Source organism: Mastomys coucha, unplaced genomic scaffold (assembly GCF_008632895.1).
Source record: "Mastomys coucha isolate ucsf_1 unplaced genomic scaffold, UCSF_Mcou_1 pScaffold5, whole genome shotgun sequence".
Lineage (NCBI taxonomy): Eukaryota > Metazoa > Chordata > Mammalia > Rodentia > Muridae > Mastomys > Mastomys coucha.
Genome location: NW_022196911.1, coordinates 43,042,997 through 43,052,402, shown reverse-complemented (window position 1 = coordinate 43,052,402; position 9,406 = coordinate 43,042,997). Strand labels below are relative to the sequence as shown.

The 9,406-nt window shown below is 45.9% G+C and overlaps 1 protein-coding gene across 4 annotated transcripts in view; it reads left to right on the top strand.

Moving 5' to 3' along the window:
* The first annotated feature begins 237 nt into the window (after positions 1 to 237).
* The window catches only part of Sgcd (sarcoglycan delta), a 973,571-nt gene continuing 964,402 nt past the window's right edge, over positions 238 to 9,406 (top strand). For all 4 annotated transcript variants that reach the window (XM_031353950.1, XM_031353948.1, XM_031353949.1 and 1 more), the window contains exon 1: positions 238 to 950. The gene's annotated coding sequence lies outside the window, so the exon portion shown is untranslated. The remainder of the gene's footprint in view (positions 951 to 9,406) is intronic.

Genomic DNA, 9,406 nt, shown 5'->3' with positions numbered 1-9,406 from the left:
CCCACCCCCCCACGTCGGCTTTACTCTGGCTCTCTGCAAAGGGAGGGCACAGCCAGGGAGCCCTGTGCATCACCCTTCTCTGAGCTGCAGGCAGGAGCCTCGTGCCCTCGGGAACCTCAGCAGCTTGCCCTAGGCTACGCGGGGGGTGCGGGTTGTCCCCGCCGCCCCCACCCGAGGCTCGCCCTCGCTCCCTCTCTCTAGCCCCTTCAGCCGGAGCGCGCACACCGGGGCTCCCGCACGTGGGCGCGCGGGAGGCGGCGGCCGCTGCTGCCCGAGCCTGAGCCCGAGCCGGGCATATCGCCCTCCATGCTGCGGGAGCCGCGGACGCCTCACGCTCAGCTTCTCTCCCAAGCCGAGCACCGTGAACAGGCGAAGCAGCCGAGGGGACCCGGACAGTGACGCGAGCGGCGCAGCGGGCTGGAGCGAGCCAGGCTCTGAGCGAAGGGCGCCTGCTTGCCGGGAGCAGGCAGCCTGGCTGGGTCGCTCGCCTTCGGCTCCTGACAGCGCTGAGGGATTCGGGCAGTGCGATGTCGCCGTGCTGCTTCTAGGCGGTGGCCAGGGACGCCTCCTGCAGCTGCTCTGCCGGCACCGTCAGCCCCCAATTCCCTTCCACCCCCAAGTCCTCGGATCGCTCCCGGAGGACGCGCCTGGGCACACTGGGAGAAGCGGGCGCCAAGTCCGAAGTCTGTTCCCAGCACCACCAACTTCCCCGGGAGCCCCTCGGCCCACTGCAGCCTGCGCCAGCCCCGGAGCGATGCGTCCCCAGCCGGGCGGCGCGCCCTCTGCCAACTCGCCACCCATGGGATCCACTGCCCTCGGCCGCCCCGCTCCAAGCGCGTAGCTCAAGCCGCGCGGCCCAGGAGAGGAGTGAGAGACACTCAAGGGTTTCACTGACCCTACGTACACTAGACCGCTGAGAACCCCTACAAGAGAAGCATCTGTATTTGAGGGTGAGTAGCTCGCTGGTGATGGTATTCTTTCCCCCTCAAACAGCAGTTTTGCAGGGATACGGGGCAGACGCCAGAAAGTTGGGTCTCTTGCACCTATCCTGGGATTGGCGGCGAACAAAACATTGACTCCTTAACCTGATTGCCTTCTTTACTAAAACCACGGAGGAGCACTCTTCCCAAGGAGAAACAGGGCTTTTGAGAACAGGTCACCCACTGTTCCCCACTAAAGGGCCATTGGGGCTTTTCAGCCTGCCCGCGCGTTCAGTAAGCACCCTGCGTAAGCGCTTGGAGATCAGCTGCTGTTAGGGCGCGCTGGGAGATGATGGGCATCCCCCAGTCTCAAGGAAGATGCTAAGTGCACTTCGTTAAAGAGAAATTACTGCTGGAATATTAAAAGAGAATGTGAGGAAAAGAGACTGGAAGTGCAAAGCAAAGGGAGAAGATGGGGAGGGAGGCTTTGAAGGGTCAGAAGAGATGGCTGGAGGGAGAGACATGAGTGCAATATATTTCTTGCTACTGAGTTGAGCAACCCAGGTACTTATAACACGATGAAGGTTTGTAGCAGGCTGTTTACAGGGCCGGCAGACCTAGAGCAACAACAGGTGGCTTAAGCATGCTTCTTATAGTTGGGTTCCTGGAGGGGAACCACTGGCTCTCCCAAGGGGCCCTGGCTGGCTCTACCACTTGCATGATAGCATCTGAACGTGGGCAAGAAAATGGGATTTCTGAGTTCCAGCCCAATTTGGGCTGTGGGAGGCATCCAAATGCCTCCTGGAGGAAAACAGCGGCTCCTTTGTGTGAATGCCTGAGGTTCCAACATACAAGCAACTGAGGGGCCTTTCAGCTGAACTTGTCTGGTCCTTGGACCTGAGCCCCGGCTTTCTCCTTTGGTCCCTGGTGGTGGGTATTCTCCTTCCCTAGGCTGAGCTGCCAGCCAAATTTCAGTTTTGCTGCTCTTTACTCCAGTGACAGGAGGGAGCATTTCAAGAGTACTAGGAGCCTTGCTGGAATTCATTCTTTACCTGCCTCACTTAAACTTTTATTCTGAAAAGTAGACATGAACAGGTGTAGGTGTATGAGAGCGAGCAAGAGAGAGAGAGAGAGAGAGAGAGAGAGAGAGAGAGAGAGAGAGAGAGAGAGAGAGAGAGAATGCGTGTGAGCATCCCTGCATCCCTGCTGTCTAGACTTGAGCTAGCCACGGGATATTTGCACTTTCACTTTTCTCCTGAACCCACCATCCTTCTGGTTTTCCCAGTGTAAAGTGCTGTTAGCACCCCACAGCAGCATCTGCTGAAGGTATGCAATGGCTCAATCTTAGTTTGCCCACATATAGTGTAGGGTGGGCAACTCCGGACACCCCGACAGCGGGAAGATAAACTTCAAAAAGGCAAGAGTTAGAGTGAAAGGTGAGGGTGGAAATCAGAGAGGAGGATGGCAGGGTGCATACACTCCTAAGTGTCTGGAGGGGGCATCATTCAGAGACTGTATCCGTACCAGGTTCTCTGGTTTTACTTGACGTGTGTTCTGAGAATTTTAGCTGGCTGGGTTTCAAACTGATGGAGATTTGAGAAGGAAAAGCCACCTTAATACGCATTTAGTAGCCTTTGCCTCCAGGTTTTAATGAGACATTCGAACCCTAGAATAAAGTGGCAGGCATTCCAAAGTGCAAACGAGCCCTTAAACATTAGCACAGGGGCTCATTGCACATTTTAAGAGACTCTTGGCTTTAGGGCATTTTGCCCTTTGCTGCCTCTGTAACTACATCTGAATTTCAGCAGCTAGTCAAAATTTAGTTTCCTAACAGGTGAAAGCCCTCCACACTCTACCTCTATGTCTCTGGCAGGGGATTGCTCATAGTGATTAAATAATGAGGTTTCAGGCTTGACTTTTAGCATATGCTTGCTGATTAGCATGGGACCCATGTCTTGTCAGGGACAAGGGGCTTGCATATTTGACATGGAGCCTAGCACTGACGGGGGTGTCAAAAGGATGAAAGACCAGTGAGGTGTTGTGTTTGATAAGGAGATACAGGTATAAGTCAGAAAGAAGTAAAACTAGAGATATCTAGGTAGAAAGATAGCAATAATGAGAGAGCCAGGAGAGCCGGTATAAGCGCAAGAGAAGGGGAGCGGATAAAGAGACAGAGATAGAACACAGGCAAAGTCATAGGATGGCAGGACCAATTATTAGAAATAAAGGAAAGGAAGGGTGAGGAAATGTAAAGCAAGAGTGGAAGGCAAAAAAGGTAGAGGAGAAAAGGATAGAATGAGAACATGCAGGGTGGACCATCCAGGTGAGAGAATGGAGGAGACAGGGAATGGTGGCTCATACTTTTTGTTTCTCATTTATATTAACCACACTACCATTTTTAGGAAGGTGGCACAACCCAGATCCTTTAGTAGCTATCCTTGGTTAGTGTATTTTCCTGGGGATATATGGATAATTCTGAAGTAATATATTGTGTAAGAACATAGCTGCAGAAAGGATGTCCAGGCTATGAGGAAACTAGATTCTTGGTAAATGTGCAAATATGCAAGTGCCTTTGTCTTCGCTGGCCCCCTCCTCCCAGAAGAAAGAAAACTTACAGGACAGGAGAATGGGAACACAGGAATCTGACCACTTATCCTCATCACTGATGATCTGCCCTTTACTCAGAGAGAGTAGAGCCTTTGCACCCCTCTCTAATTTGCTCCTGTATTTGCTCCTGGATGATGCGATGAACACATCTTTCTTGTATCATATCCTCCCTAGAAAAGCTCATTTCCTAAGAATATCTCTTGATAAAAGACAAGTCCAAGGAAGCACTCAGCCAGGGTTACCTTTCCATGAACCTCATTAATCACAGGAACTCCAGGGGACAGCACACTGGCTCCTCTGGTTGACCTTGCAGGGGGTGTTTGCAACTAAGGGATACTAGATAGTCAGCAGGGCCTCATTCTGGCCATTCCTTATATGAAAAAAAAAAAAAAACCCAGAACAAACAAAATGCCATGAGCACTGTTATTGCCATTTGCATTTCATGGTGGAGGAGTCTGAGATTAGTGACATTATGTAACTTTTCCCAGAGAAACATATCTTTATCCGTGGTTCTGATAGAAGGCAGAATGGCTGAAGCTTGAGGACAGGTTACTTTGACTTAAGCCTGGGGTCCTCATTTTGTGTAGTCTAACTCCTATGCAATTCACACTGATGGAGATCTTCCCAAGCACTCCTACATGGAAAGTGTTCTGAAGAAATATACCAGAAAGCCCATAGCCATCAAATGCTAAATGGAGACTTGAACCCAAGTGTCTAGCTTACCAGTAATGGCTGTGTATAGCACTGAGCACCAAGGTCATATTTGCCTCTTGGTCAAAATGTAAGTAAGTTCCTGGACCCTCCTAGAGGCTCACTGAATTAAAACATTAGGGCAGAGAGCCCAGAAATCTGTATTTTTAGTCCATGCCCCAAGCCTACATCTGCACAGTACCATTTGCCCCAGTTATTTGAAGCTCTTGGATTCACACAGTGTGGAGCCCTTCCAGACAGCTTCAGGAGAACCTCAAGCCTCCTGAGTCCAGAAAAATTAAATCCACAAAGCAGTGGACTCTATGTAGCTGGTGCACTGATTGACCACATAGGGAAACAGAGGGACTCACTTAAAAAATGTCAGTGACAGCTCTTTGATAAGTGCCACAAACATGTGGGTCTTTGTTACACTTGTGTTTGTCCTCTTTTACCTGCTTGGAAAGCTTATATCAGTGTTGGCATTTATATTCATATTTGACCCCAAGTGCTATCAAGAGCAGGTCCAAGGTAGTACTGTGTTAGAAGCATCAGGCTGTCTCCCATGTTAGTAGGTTTAATGATGCTCCGAGAGAGAAGCATCCATCAACAGCCTTCCCATTCCCTCTGCGCAGATCGCAGCCTCACTCTGCAGGTAAAAAGGAGCCACCACCCACACTCTGTCTCTCTCTGGCCCACTTAAATTGCTTTCTCGGTGACCTCAACATCTTTTCTGTTCCATTGAAATATGGCCAAAGGTGCCAGACATCTTGTCCGACAAACTATTTTGTCATCTCTCCCTTTTCAGGTCCAAATTTATCTTTTGAATCTGTTGCTTTTAACCCTGACCTCTTATTCAAGGGTGGTAATTGAGCCTTGGGTAGCTGCGATAAGTGACCATGTGGTCCATGTATTTTGGATAACTGTAGCCATTTGTGAATAGAATGCAAAGCAGATAATCTTTTATATTTACAATGTCTGCATCCTTAATATGCTGGCATTCGTTTCTCTGTTTCAATGCTGAAAATGTTGGGAGACATGCACAGCCTTGGCTAATAGTTGAGTAAGACAGCTTGGGGCAAAGCCCACCTTTAGCTTGCTTGATAGTATTCTGTTGGCTTGTTTACTTAATTTTCCCAAAACTTCATTTCATCTGGAAGTTGAGACAATTGCAGGTTGCCGAGCTTTACCCTCCTACATGGCCAAGGCACTCCAGCAAAGATCTGTTCATCATCTAGCTAGTATTGTTAGGCTCCAGGTCAATATCAGTCACTTGGCAGGCTCTAGCTAACCCAGAGTAAAAGTGCCAGCAAAGACCTCAAGCAGCTTGTCTGCATTATGTACATTATAAACCTCTGAGCTTATATCCTTCTGCTTAAACTCGCCCACCTTCTGTGGCTCTGATACAAATGACTGCATCTTCCTTAATTTTTTAAGGCTAAGGCATCGATTTGCCTTTTCATAAAAACTATAGTGGAGATGGTCCTATAGGACAGTGGAGATCATTTGAGACGTTTGGATTCTTGTTAAGTGGTTAAACTGTCTCCAAATAGTGGCTTTGAGTTCCTAAGAGTTGTCAGGGATTAGTCCCCTACTGTTATTTCTTGGCTGAATTATTAAAGCAAGAATACTCCTTCTTTGGGAAGCTCGCCTGCAATTCCCCACAGGATTGGATTAAATGTCTACAAAATAGTGTGCATTGAAATGGTAGTGTTCTTTCCTTCCTTGTACCTGATACTGAGTCTCCATATAAAATTCACTTACCTACTTATTAAAAGTTGTTCTGGAAGCTGCAAAGCCATGTCTGGCATGCAGAAAGTGTTAAAAACATATTTGAATGGCTAAGTGAATTTGAGCTAATTCTATATGGCCTAGAAAAAGAAGTGTCTGTTGTCCTTTACCACCAAAAGAAGAACAATGTGAACAACTGGAATACATATATAATGTATTCCAGGAGACCATCTTCTTTACCTAGAGGAATCAGAGCTAGGTAGGAGTGGGTGAGGGGTGGGAATAATAACATCAGTAGCTGGTGATTAACTACTGTGGTAGCTTTGGGCAAGTTCCATTTTGATGTTGCCTAAGATGTAATTAGAAGGGACATTCTGATTTATAAGTTAATGTGATTTTATCTGTACTTTTAATTAGTTTCTCAGAAAGACACTTTTGTTTCTGAGCTAGAAAGTTTTAGAAATTAATAGACTTCTGGGATGATAGTGAAGTTAAGAGATGATCTGGTCTCAGCAGGTAAAAGGAGAGAGGAAAGAATCCTGAGGCTCAGGGAAGGGAAGGAGCTTGCCTGAGGCTGCTCAGCAAGTAGCCTCAGACTCTCGGTGCTTCCTGGCTGCTATCCCAGGACTCTTAATGGACAACTGAGAAGGGCTAACACACCTATGGCCAGCTGCTCACTTGCACTGACTGTATGCATTTGAAAGCTGCAGCCCATACAGCCTGCTCCCTGCAAAATTCTGAGATACTCTCTGTGGAAAAGGATTGCGCAAAACAACTCCAAAAGGCTTTCCCAATGGAGACTTCAAATGTTGAAGAGGCTCATGGGTGACCTTTTTGGCGGGTGGTATGTTAGTGAGACTTTTTACAGGGTTGTTGGATTCATAATATACAAGAAAGGAACAGGGGTAGGGACCTTCCCATTATGGTATGTGTGCGATTCTTGAACAATGGGAGATTTGTGGCTATTCTTGGTCAAGCTCCTGGTATCTGGTCTTAGATGAGAAGCAGGAACTTGGAGCCTTTCTCTGTACCTATAGGATGCTGTTGAGTATGACTAAGTGAATCTGCTTCAATGCATCCTCAGACACAGAAATGTGTGCAGTGTGCTGGGACATTTTTTAACACAGAGATCTTTATCACTTGGTGTCAATATTACGGAGACAGTAAGACACAGATCATCGATGCGATATATTGTGGATGATCCCCTGAAAACATTATAATCAGTGCTGACAGGGTAGAGAAAATATCTTAACCCAGAACCTCTTCTGCATCCCAAAGGCTTTCCACACCAACTTACAGAAACTCAAATGGACTGCAATTATTTAAGGGGAGGAGGCACACATAGAAATTCTCCTTGCCTTTCCACCCTAATCAATGTGAGGTTTTAGTGCTCCTTTTGATTTGATACATAAGGGTTAGCTGCAAGGGGTTGTTCCCTTTCTGCATCCCTACCAACAACAACAAAAAAATCTTTACTACCTTGCATAGATATTTTCCTAATGTCCTTCCATTCATTAAAGGCTAATTCTTCTGGATTTAATTTAGCATTCTCTCTGGTCTTATGTGGAAATGTAAAGTTTCCTAAGTGGAATATTACAGCCATCTGGACCTAGCATTTTACCCCACTTCTTCGCAGAGGCCTTTTAGTGGGTACTCAAGATAAATTTTACCTGCTCTGTCAGCACCAGCTGCTGAGGCTTCCACTGCTGGTACTTCCATCATTTCTTGAGTACTTTGTCTGCCAACATGGTTCTAGGCAATTTGTGTGTATTTCTCTTTTCATCCCACATGCCAAGCAGCATAATTTTGTAATTATGTCTGTGAGGATTAACAAACCACCACACAGAGGCTGAAGAGAAGGATCACTTGGTAAAGTGCTTGAGGCATAAGCACAAGGACCCAAGTTCAGATCCCTAGCACCCACCTAAAAGCCAGATATGGTGAAGTTTATCTGAAACCTAACATTTGGAGAGTCAATACACCAATAAGTGGTCATGCTGGCTAATCACTCTAGCCTATAAGTCAGGTCCAGATTCTGTAAGAGGATGTTATATCAAAGGGTAAGATGGAGAAGTGAAGGATTATACCATTCATTGACCTATGTATGTACATGTTTAGTCCTGCTCCTAGAGAGAGAGACACGTAGAGAGACAGACAGATATAATATAGCTTATTATATATCAAAATACTATAATTAATCAGAAAAAAATTGTAATTGTTAAGTCGGAACCAGCATGCAATGACAACGCAGAGGAGTTTTGGCATCCCTCTTCTTTCTTGTTGTCCCAGAAAAAAAAAAACTCACTCGAGTTGGAGTAGTACACATAAAGGAAACAGCCCAGATAGATTTTTCCTCCAGGCTGGAGAAAGTTGACTTGTGTTTAGTCCTCATTGCTATAACCACAAGCCAAGCATTTAAATCCAGAATTTTTAAATTTGCCAAGGTCACTAGCTAGTACTGTTTCAATTTCCCAGAAATCTACCAACTGTCTTTAAAGGAGCCAGGAGTCTGCCTTCTCCCATGGCTTTCAGACATCTGTGACATAGATTGTGAAACATATTTTATGCCATTATTTAGTACATACCCACCCCCAGAAAAGTTAACAAATGTCCTTAGAGAGGGCTATGTACTCTGTGAACTTCTGTGCATGCTCAACAATAGACATACATCTATAGGTATAATGAAAAGTCAATAAATATTTACCGTGTCTAGGGCATCATAATCTCATATTATGCATTCTTGTCCATTCTATGTTTTAAACTGCACAACGACCCAAGGGATTGTTGGTATGACTATGTTAGTCAGTTTGTGTCACTGTGACAAACTATCCAAGAAAATGCACTTACAAGAAGCTGGAGGTTAATTTTGTCTATGGTTCCTGAAGTTTTAGTTCATGACTGGTTGGCTCTTTGGCTTTTGAGTCTGTGATCGAGGTCAGGGGATATAGCAAAGATGTTCCCCTCAGGACTAAGATGTGAAAGAGTCAGGCTTTTCATTTCTCCATTGTAGGCACATCCTAATGATTTAACTTGAGTGAAGTCGGTCCCGCCTCTTAAAGGTAACAGTACCTACCAATGGAACTATGTTCTTGGGGCTTACTTACTAATACATGGGGCTCTGGAGGAGATTTTAGATGAAAGTCATAAGATCTGTATTTCAGAAAGCATTGTCATCCCATGCTATAGAATTATGTGGGTAGAAGGAGAAAGTGAAACCCCAAAAGGGAGTTCCCTTTTCATTGTTCAGTATCACCTGACAAGGTGAGGATAGAAGCAGTGTTAGAATTCTATCTCATACCTATGAGTGATAGCATTCTTCTAGTCATTAATTAGCTTCAGCCTGACAGTACATTACTTGCATTGATTGCTCACCTATCTGTCTTTTGACTTGGCCAACACTGCCGTAATGTGTAAGTTCTTTTAAAGAGTTAATATTTGATACATGGGCTTCCATGTATATG